The sequence below is a fragment of the Triticum aestivum genome, chromosome 5A, assembly GCF_018294505.1.
Source record: "Triticum aestivum cultivar Chinese Spring chromosome 5A, IWGSC CS RefSeq v2.1, whole genome shotgun sequence".
Lineage (NCBI taxonomy): Eukaryota > Viridiplantae > Streptophyta > Magnoliopsida > Poales > Poaceae > Triticum > Triticum aestivum.
In genome coordinates, this window is record NC_057806.1 from 452,730,054 (window position 1) to 452,740,325 (window position 10,272).

Sequence of the window (10,272 nt, forward strand, 5' to 3'; positions counted from 1 at the left end):
TGCAGATTTGGCACCATCCTAAAATGGTCCTACTACATGCACGTATAACATACAACACAAACCCTAGCTTGAACATGTATGTTAGCAACATGAAACATGAACATGATCCTAGCTTGAACATGAACATGCCAACACTCAACATGATTCTAGCATTCATCACTCAACATGAACATGCCATCAGTATAACATTCATCACTCACCATGAACATGATTCTAGCATGAACACACCTACTAGCATGAACACAAATCATAGGACACACAAGCAGTAGCACAAGAAAAATTATCCTAGCACACACACTGTACAAAACAAGAACAGATCAATCCGATTGGATTCGATTGGGATCGCATCCAATCGGATCTGCTATAATCCTATCTAATCCTATCGAATCCACTAACTACTACCACATGCCTAAAAAATAAACATCTAATCTAAATCTAGGAGAAAGGATTGAGGGGTTTGACTCACCAGAGCAAGCGCAGCCGCGGCGAATCGAGGCCCGGGTGAAAACCCTGGCAGGAAGGAGAGAGGGGGTGGAGCAGAGGAGGAGCCAGCCCCGGCGACAGCCTGCGGCCTCAGCCCCGTGCTCAACGCCACGCCGGAGGTCAAGAAGGACGGCCCACCGACCGGAGAAAACCCTTGGACGGGGGTCAAGAAAACCCATGTGTCCAATGGGGTCCCAAGAAGGGGTGGCTCAGTAACCGGCGCCGGCGCCGAGCCCAGGACCACGAGGTCCGGAATCGGTGTTGGAGCAGGAGCGGCTGGCACTGCATTGTCCGACGCTCGTGGTGGCCAGCAACAGATGGGGGACGACGCTTGCAGCGCCGACACCAGGTCGCGGCCTGAGTTCTGGAACCCGGCCAGCCAGCGCTCCTGGATGTCGGCGATGCGCTGGTCGACGAGGGTCAGAGGGCGGTGATAACCCACAAGTATAGGGGATCAACAGTTTTCGAGGGTAGAGTATTCAACCCAAATTTATTGATTTGACACAAGGGGAGCCAAAGAATATTCTCAAGTATTGGCAGCTGAGTTGTCAATTCAACCACACCTGGAAACTAAATATCTGCAGCAAAGTGTTTAGTAGCAAAGTAATATGATAGTAGTGGTAACAATGGTAAAAGTAATATTTTTGGTTTTATAGTGATTGTAACAGTAGCAACGGAAAAGTAAATAAGCGAAGAACAATATATGAAAAGCTTGTAGGCATTGGGTCAGTGATGGATAATTATGTCGGATGCGATCGATCATGCAACCGTTATAACATAGGGTGACATAGAACTAGCTCCAGTTCATCAATGTAATGTAGGCATGTATTCCGAATATAGTCATGCGTGCTTATGGAAAAGAACTTGCATGACATCTTTTGTCCTACCCTCCCGTGGCAACGGGTCCTATTGGAAACTAAGGGATATTAAGGCCTTCTTTTAATAGAGTACCGGACCAAAGCATTAAGACATAATGAATACATGAACTCCTCAAACTACGGTCATCATCGATAATGATCCTGATTATTGTCACTTTGGGGTTAACAGATCATAACACATAATAGGTGACTATAGACTTGAAAGATAAGATCAAGAACTCACATATATTCATGAAAACATAATAGGTTCTATCATGGAATTGTCACGGCAGATGTCCAAGCGAAAGGACTTAGTCGTAGGGCCATCGCAACTAGGAAGCTTAAAGGGGTTAATCGGGAAAAAGGACACGAGAGGTTTATACTGGTTCGGCCCCTTACAGTGAAGGTAAGGCCTAGTCCAGTTGATGTTGTATTGCTAGGTTTCGATGACCAAGGAGCGAATCCGCTAACTTGGCTATCGATCTGTTGTTTCTTGTCCTATGCCGCCGCCGGGTCATCCCCTTATATACACGGGTTGATGCCTGGCGGCCTACAGAGTCCCGACCGGCTCATAAAACGTGTCCGTCTCAGTGAATTCTTTTATATGCCTTTCTTTACAAGTCTTTCTTTACATATGGAGGTTTACAATAATGGGCCTTAAGCCGCCTCTAGGCTTAGGCCTTCTACAATTCTTAATAAACTATCACCTTGAATATTACTGGGCTTCTCTTAACAATCCGCCATTAGGGTTGACCCAGCCCCTCCTGGGCGGGTCATACCTAAAAGTTATATTCCCAACATTAGGCCCCATGTTGATTTGAACCTTGTTCTTGTCAACCTTCAACATTTAGGCGAAATCCATCTTCCTTTGTTTGTAAAAGCTTTGTAACCCGCCATGACATCATCTTCCGAAAATATGAAAGCCTGCTATGACGTCATCTCCAACAGATCTTTATCCTTAAATGTCTTCCAAGAATGGAGGCGTCCATTTAGCTGGATAATCATTATTTGGGTCTTCCTCGATTTTCATGCCTGCCTGTTCGCTTATCCCCTTATAAATAGGCACGACCAGGTATTTCCTCACTCTTCCCTTTCTTCATCTTCTTCCTCTCACAACCCTACTGCCGCTCGAGCTCCGCCGTCGTCGCAGAGCACCTCGTCTTCCTCGACCTCGGCCGCTGCATCAACTTGAATCGATCCAAAGAACGGCAGCAACCCTCCGCAGAAGATCCGTGGCTGTAACTGTTCACCTTCCTGCTCCTCAGATCCGCATTAGGGTTTCTAGGTTTCTGTGTGTTCTTCATAGTTCATCACAGTTTCTTCATAGTTCCTCCTTCGCAGCCTCTTCTGATCCAAAAAGGAACACATAACTCGTGCGGTAGTTGTTTCGCGTCCATTTTTGATACTAGTAGATCCCTTTTTCTTCTAGAAATGCCTCTTTAGAGCTGACGAACTCCTCTGCGCTCGTTTTTTAGGTCTAAATTTATTTTTCTTTTCTGAACCATTTTGATCCAGAATAATAGCAACAACTTAAGAAACTTGTTTGTCTCAACACTTCAGCCAATTCTGTTTCTGTCATCCTTCAAATATCTTTAGTCATGGCGGCTTATAATGATGGCTCACTTTTCCTTTATATGTCATTAGCCCTTGCTTAAACCGCCATTACCCGTCTGTACTATACATGAACCTGTAACTCCACCAATAAATTGAACCGGCAAATTACTTTCTTCATCATGCCGTCAAAAGCGCCAACTGTCTTCATCATGCCGTCAAAAGCGCCAACTGTCTGCAACTGGGTGCCTTCCACAGTTACTGAGGATGCCTTGAAAGAATTTGTCACCATTGGATTTTTCCAGAGAAACACGTTTTGTCTTATCATGCTCCTGACCCGGACGAAGAACGGCCTCAGCCCAAAGACGGTGAAGTTATCATTTTCATTGATCACATGAACCGGGGCTTCTCACCACCCAGCTCAAAGTTCTTTCGAGACGTTCTGCATTTTTTCAAGCTTCATCCACAAGACATTGGACCCAACTCTATATCCAATATCTGCAATTTTCAAGTTCTTTGTGAGGTATATCTTCAAGAAGAACCGACCGTGGAACTCTTCAGGGAATACTTTTATCTGAACTGCCAGAACGAATGCACCAACGGCCTTAGTTTGGAGCTTGGTGGAATCGCAATTCGGCGCCGACAGGGCACCGTGTTTCCCTTAATAGTCTTACCGAGCCATCCCAAAGATTGGAATCATATCTGGTTGTACTGCCAGGATACGTCTCCAGCCAATGAAAAACCACTGCCGGGTTATCGCGCAGAGCGTCTGGATTCCAAGTTTGTGCTCCCTAATAAGCTTACTGCTGCTGAACGCAAGAAGCTTATTCCATCTATTAAAAGGATTCAAGCTTTATTGGGGAATGGATTAACTGGAGTTGACCTGATCCGTTGCTGGGTCGCATGACGGGTCATCCCTCTAAGCCGCCGATCCAAGTTAATGTATGAGTATGGCGGAGGCCCAGATGACTCTCTGCATTATAGCTCTATTCAATTGACTGAAGAAGACATTGTCGCAATGTCAACCATCCTTGTGAACGGCAAATACGAGGACTGCAGTAAGGTTCGGTTAAACCCCTTCTCCAAACTTAACCCGACACCAGAGGTGAAAACCCATGACCTTTCTTTTTTGTGTGTTTTCCTCAGTAGTTTAAATACTTGCATGACCTTTTAACATGTATTTGTTTACAGGCCAAATCTGACTTCTGGAAGGCCAAGTATGATCATGAAGTTGCCAAGAAGGCTAGAGCCGCTGCCATAGCCGCCAGGAGAACGACCCGGAAGCCCAAGAATAAGAAGATTGCATCTGACTTATTCCACTTGGATGATGCTTCTGAGTCGGAGGTAGCCCTTGACTCCCTTGGTCGGTTTTTAACTACCTTATTGACACTGACTATTGCCAGGACGACATGGGGGCCATCCAGGCCGTGGAAGAAGAGGTAACTATTTCCTCCGACTCGGCCCCTTTGCCAAGACAAAAACATCGACTGGTAACCCAGGAAGTAAGGTTTTCGCACCCTTTGGCTTATCTGGACCCTCATTTTCTTTTGAAAAAGCAGCAACATGAGAGCCGCCGTCAGGCCCGGACTAATGACGATGATGAACTGCCTTCCGATTTACAACAAACCCCTCGAAAACGCCAGAATGAGGTTTCTTTCATCTTTGTCTTTTGCTTCCATTAATGGATCTATTCCCTTGCATCACTAACTTTATTTTACCTTTGCAGGAGGTTTCTCGCTCTTCTAGCGACTTGAGTCAGACTCAATTTCCGGCTTTCAAGACCGCCCCTGGGTAAGGAAAATCATCTTCCTCTGCATCTTTTAAAACTACATCATTATACTAACTGTCTCAAAAAATCTTTCTTAGTGGTCAAGCGAAGTCCAAGAAAGCCAAGGTGATTAAACCGGCAGAAGAACCAAAAAATTCTACACCTGAACCAGTAACATCAACTCCTCCCGCTCAATTTGAAGCGCTAGAAAATCTAGCTGTGCATGCTCAATTGGACCCTCCTGATCCGTCAGCTAACGATATTATTGTCGATCCATCCACCGTCAGACCGCCTGGTTTAGCTAACCTGCCAGCATCTTCTGACCATGATGTTCTGATTAGTGGCCGCAGATTTGTTGCACCAGGTAATCCGACTGCGCTAGCTAGGAATTCTGCCAAATAGGAGGCCTTGGAGAGGCAGAAAGTACAGTTTGATATCTCTCACTATGCTCACCTGAATGTTAGTGACGTGCTGTCCGACTATCTCAGTCATGTGCATTCCAGCCGTGACTCAGAAATTGAGATGGTCAAGCAATTGCAACTGAAATATGAGGTATGTACTCTGGTTTATATATACTCTGCCAGCCCCCAAGTCTTCAGATTATGATGAACATGAATGATATGTAGACTTATGATATAGGTTGATACCTTGTCTTTAGATTTTTCCTAAGTCCAACATATTAGTATAAACTTGCACCTATGGTCCCCAAGGGCCGGCTCATTTTATCATAAATAAGCCAGTGCTTCACTTCATAACTGTCTTAAACCAGTCCAAATAAGTAGTGTGATCCGGCTCAACTTGAAAACTTTCTGAATGCCATGCATTAGCCCCCAAGTGCCAAGTGGTATTGCATTTGCAAAACACTTGGGACTTCAATCATTATAACCTTTAGTTAAATCTTGACACACCTATGCCTGCTTGTAGACCGCCCTAACTGAATTGGGCTCTCAATTAATGGATGCAAAGACCCGGCTGGCGGATCAGGAAGCAGAGATAAAGACTGCTAATTCCAAACTTCAATTGAGTCTCTCTGAGACTGAAAAATTGAAGACCAGTTTGACTGAGAAGAAGAAATCCTGGGCTGATGATAAGACCTTGTTGATACAATGTGCCGAGACAGCAAAGGCGACTCTTGAGGAGGTTACCACAGAGCTCACCGGCTTAAACAACCGTGTGTCTAAAATGGTCTCCGCCATCTTCAGTAAGTCATTTGTATTAATCACTTATACTTTATTTTGACCAGGAATATAAGCCGTCTGCTAAGCCTTTGTTAAAAAACACTCGCAGGTCCACGAAGCAAAAATCTGAGCCAAGACAGTGTGACAAAACTGATGGCGGTTTATACCTTGGTGGAGCAATTGTATACTGGCGCTCAATGAGCACTTGCTACTATCTCCCCTGCCAACCAAGGACCCAACCGTTTGAGTGATGTCTTGAAGAATTTATCGATCTTACCCTCCAGGTTTCAAGAGGTCAAACGATCTTGTGCCAGAGCCGGAGCCCTGACTGCCCTGAGCCGCTCCAAAGCCTGGGTACTGGATTTAGACCCGGTGGACGTGACTAAGGGGTACCCTACCGTGAAGGAACATGGGACTCCATTTGAGCAAGATGACTTTACTGCCTGTGTGAGGGGAGTTCGTCCTCAAGCTACCATTCTTGGAGAGGAGACCAACATCGACAAATATCAGCCGGGTTTTGATATGGAGAATAAGAAGATGGCGACTCCCTCTTATAAAGTGACGGATCTTATCCCGCCGGTTCGTCAACACACTTTTGCCCCGAAAATTGACCCGGCCGGCCTAATTGACGATGAGGCTGAGTTCATTGCTCTGAACGGCTTTGACTGGTCCAATCCCAGTGTCCAACCAGTGGAGGGAGGTGAGCCGGCAAGGAGGGACTCATAACCATCTAAACAGTCCAGCTTTTAGCTTAAGACCTGCTTAGGAGAGAAAAACAGTCTAACCTTTTGGGCTCTCAATGCCTTGTAATAGGTTAGTTTGAAAACTGCATATTTTGCCTATGCTGTCGTGCATAAGATGTTGCATATGCCTCTTTACCCATGATGTCAATATATATATGCCTTACATCCATGGTTACATCTGTAATGTTTTAACTCTGTTCCTGTAAAAGATGAAAAAACTACCCTGCCGGTTTAGCACCGGACGGGTCAAAAACACCCGATATATGACTATGAAATTATCATAGTGGAAAAAACAGAACCAGGTGTAAGATAAACAAGGCTGAAAAAACCTTTGATTAATGAAAAAACATAGAGAAACTTGTTCATGAATGACACTGTCATACATGTGTTCTTTGAACCTGGACTACCGGTTTACATGACCCGGATGATGAGGTTGATAACCCAATCTTTTGTAGAAGTCAATACTTCCATATGTCTGATGACTATTATGCCTTGGCAACTCATTGTCAAATAACCGAGGCGGATTAATTTGAAATCATACCGACAGTTAGACTCGAGATGATAAAAATTAGTAAGACAAAACACTAGGCCTCAGACAATGTAAATCAAAACATTTAAAAACTGGAGGCTTCTAATTCGAATACGATCAGTAAACCGGACCAAAGGGGTTAATGCTAAGATTCGAATACGATCATATAGCCCCCAGTGGCTTTGGCGTTGCACCGATCAAGAGGGTACCGACAGCTATGTTCTCTTTGGTTCGAATACGACCTATGTTTGAACAGGAAGCCCCCAAATGACCTTGAGAGGTTTTTAACGACCCTGATTCGAATACGATCCAAGTCGGACCCAAAAGGGGTTAAGCTATGATTCGGATACGATCAAGAAGCCCCCTAGTGAGTTTGGCTTTGAGCCGATCAAGAGGGTTACGACAGCTATGTTCTCTTTGGTTCGAATATGACCTATGTTTGAACAGGAAGCCCCCTAGTGATCATGAAGTTTATGGCTGGATTCAAATACGATCCTGAGCCGGACCAAAAGGGTTAAGCTAGATTCAGATATGATCAGCCCCTTAATAGTCATTTAAATAATGAAAATAGTAAAGATATATGATCATTGAAGAGGAAAAGGTCAAAGGTCCTGCATTATTACTTATCATAATATATACAATGTCAAAGTATGTACATGACGAGAGCCAGTGGCTCAGGTGTAGTATGGCCGGAGTTGGGCAATATTCCACGGCCGGCGGGTCTCCTCCTCCGACTTACATGAGTCTTTGTGCTCTCGAACGTCAATAAGGTAATATGAACCGTTGTTTAAGTTCTTACTGACCACAAAGGGCCCTTCCCAAGGTGGGGATAGCTTGTGTGCGTCGGACTGATCCTGGATGAGTCAGAGCACCAAGTCGCCTTCTTGAAAGGTTCTAGTTTTAACCTGGCGGCTGTGATAATGGCGCAGGTCTTGTTGATAAATTGCTGATCGGGTTGCTGCCAAATCTCATTCCTCATCTAACAAGCCAAGTGCATCATGTCGGGCTTGTTCATTATTAGCTTCAATGTAAGCCTCCACGCGGGGCAAGTCATGACGGATGTCACTAGGCAGGACTGCTTCTGCTCCATAAACCATGAAGAAAGGTGTATAACCTGTAGACCTGTTAGGAGTGGTATTGATACTCCATAGCACCGAAGTTAACTCCTCTACCCAAAAACCTGGTGTTCGTTGTAAAGGAACCATAAGCCGGTGCTTGAGACCTTTTAAAATTTCCTGATTTGCTCTCTCAGCTTGACCATTAGATTGGGGGTGAGCTACAGAAGAAACATCAAGCCGTATTTGCTCACATTGACAAAACTCCTCCATATCACCTTGGGACAAATTAGTGCCATTGTCAGTTATAATATTGTGTGGAAAACCAAAGCGAAAAATCACCTTTTTCATGAACTGAACCGCCGTGGCTGCATCACACTTGCTCACTGGCTCTGCCTCAACCCATTTTGTGAATTTGTCAACTGCCACCAAAAGATGTGTCTTTTTATCTTTGGATCTTTTGAAAGGTCCAACCATATCAAGCCCCCAAACTGCAAACGGCCAAGTGATTGGAATCATCCGCAGTTCTTGAGCTGGTACGTGTGCTCGTCGTGCGAACTTTTGACATCCATCACACCTACTGACCAGATCCTCTACATCAGCGCGAGCCGTTAACCAGTAAAAGCCATGACGAAAAACTTTGGCCACTAGAGATTTTGAGCCGGCATGATGGCCACAATCTCCCTCATGGATCTCACGAAGAATCTCTTGACCTTCTTCAGGAGAGACACATCGTTGAAACACCCCGGTGACGCTGCGATGATACAACTCACCGTCAGAAATTGTCATTGACTTGGACCGCCGGGTTATCTGTCGGGCCAGGGTCTCGTCCTCTGGCAACTCGCCCCAGGTCATGTAAGCCAAGAATGGTACTGTCCAATCTGGAATGACATGAAGAGCCGCCACCAACTGTGCCTCCAGGTTAGGAATGGCCAAATCTTCCTCTTCGTTCTTCCTACGGTCAACGTGTTCCACTTGATAACCCTTAAAATGCCCCGCAACAGCGTTGACCTCGCGGCGATAAGCCGCCATGAGAAGATCCTTAGAGTCCCACTTGCCTGACACTTGTTGAGCCACTAGATCTGAGTCGCCTAGGCACCGTACCCGGCTTAAACTCATTTCCTTAGCCATTCGAAGACCATGAAGTAAGGCCTTGAACTCAGTTGCATTGTTAGTGCAAGGAAACATCAACCATAACACATAACAAAATTTGTCACCTCGAGGAGAAGTTAGAACAAGTCCAGCCCCCAAGCCTTCCAATTGTCTGGACCCATCAAAGTGAATCGTCCAATATGTGTTGTCTGGTTTCTCCTCTGGCATCTGCAACTCTGTCCAGTCATTAATGAAGTCAACCAGCGCTTGAGATTTGATCGTAGTACATGGCACATACTTCAAACCATGAGACCCAAGTTCAATAGCCCACTTGGCGACTCGTCATGTGGCTTCTCTATTTTGAATAATGTCTCCTAGAGGAGCAGAGCTAACCACAGTGATTGGGTGACCCTGAAAGTAATGCTTGAGCTTCCGGCTTGCCATGAACACCCCATAAACAAGCTACTGCCAATGTGGATATCTTTGTTTAGATTCAATGAGCACCTCACTGACGTAGTAAACCGGGCGTTGGACCAGATGTTCCTTGCCAGCCTCCTTGCGCTCCACAACAATGGCCACACTGATAGCATGTGAGTTAGCAGCCACATACAACAACAACGACTCTTTCTCAACCGGAGCAGCAAGAATCGGCGGCTCAGCGAGCTGTTTCTTCATATCCTCAAAAGCAGAGTTAGCAGCGTCACTCCAGACAAAGTCATCCGCCTTCTTCATCATTTGATATAAACGCATCGCCTTCTCCCCTAACCGGCTTATAAAACAGCTTAAGGCTGCGACGTGACCCGCCAACCGCTGAACGTCATTGATGCACGCCAGTTTAGCCAGAGATGTAATTGCTTTAATTTTCTCCGGGTTAGCCTCAATACCTCTGTTAGACACCAAAAAACCCAAGAGTTTGCCAGCTAGGACTCCAGAAACACACTTGGTCGGGTTAAGCATCATCTTGTAGACCCAGAGGTTATCAAAGGTCTCCTTCAGATCAGTTACCAAGGTTTCCT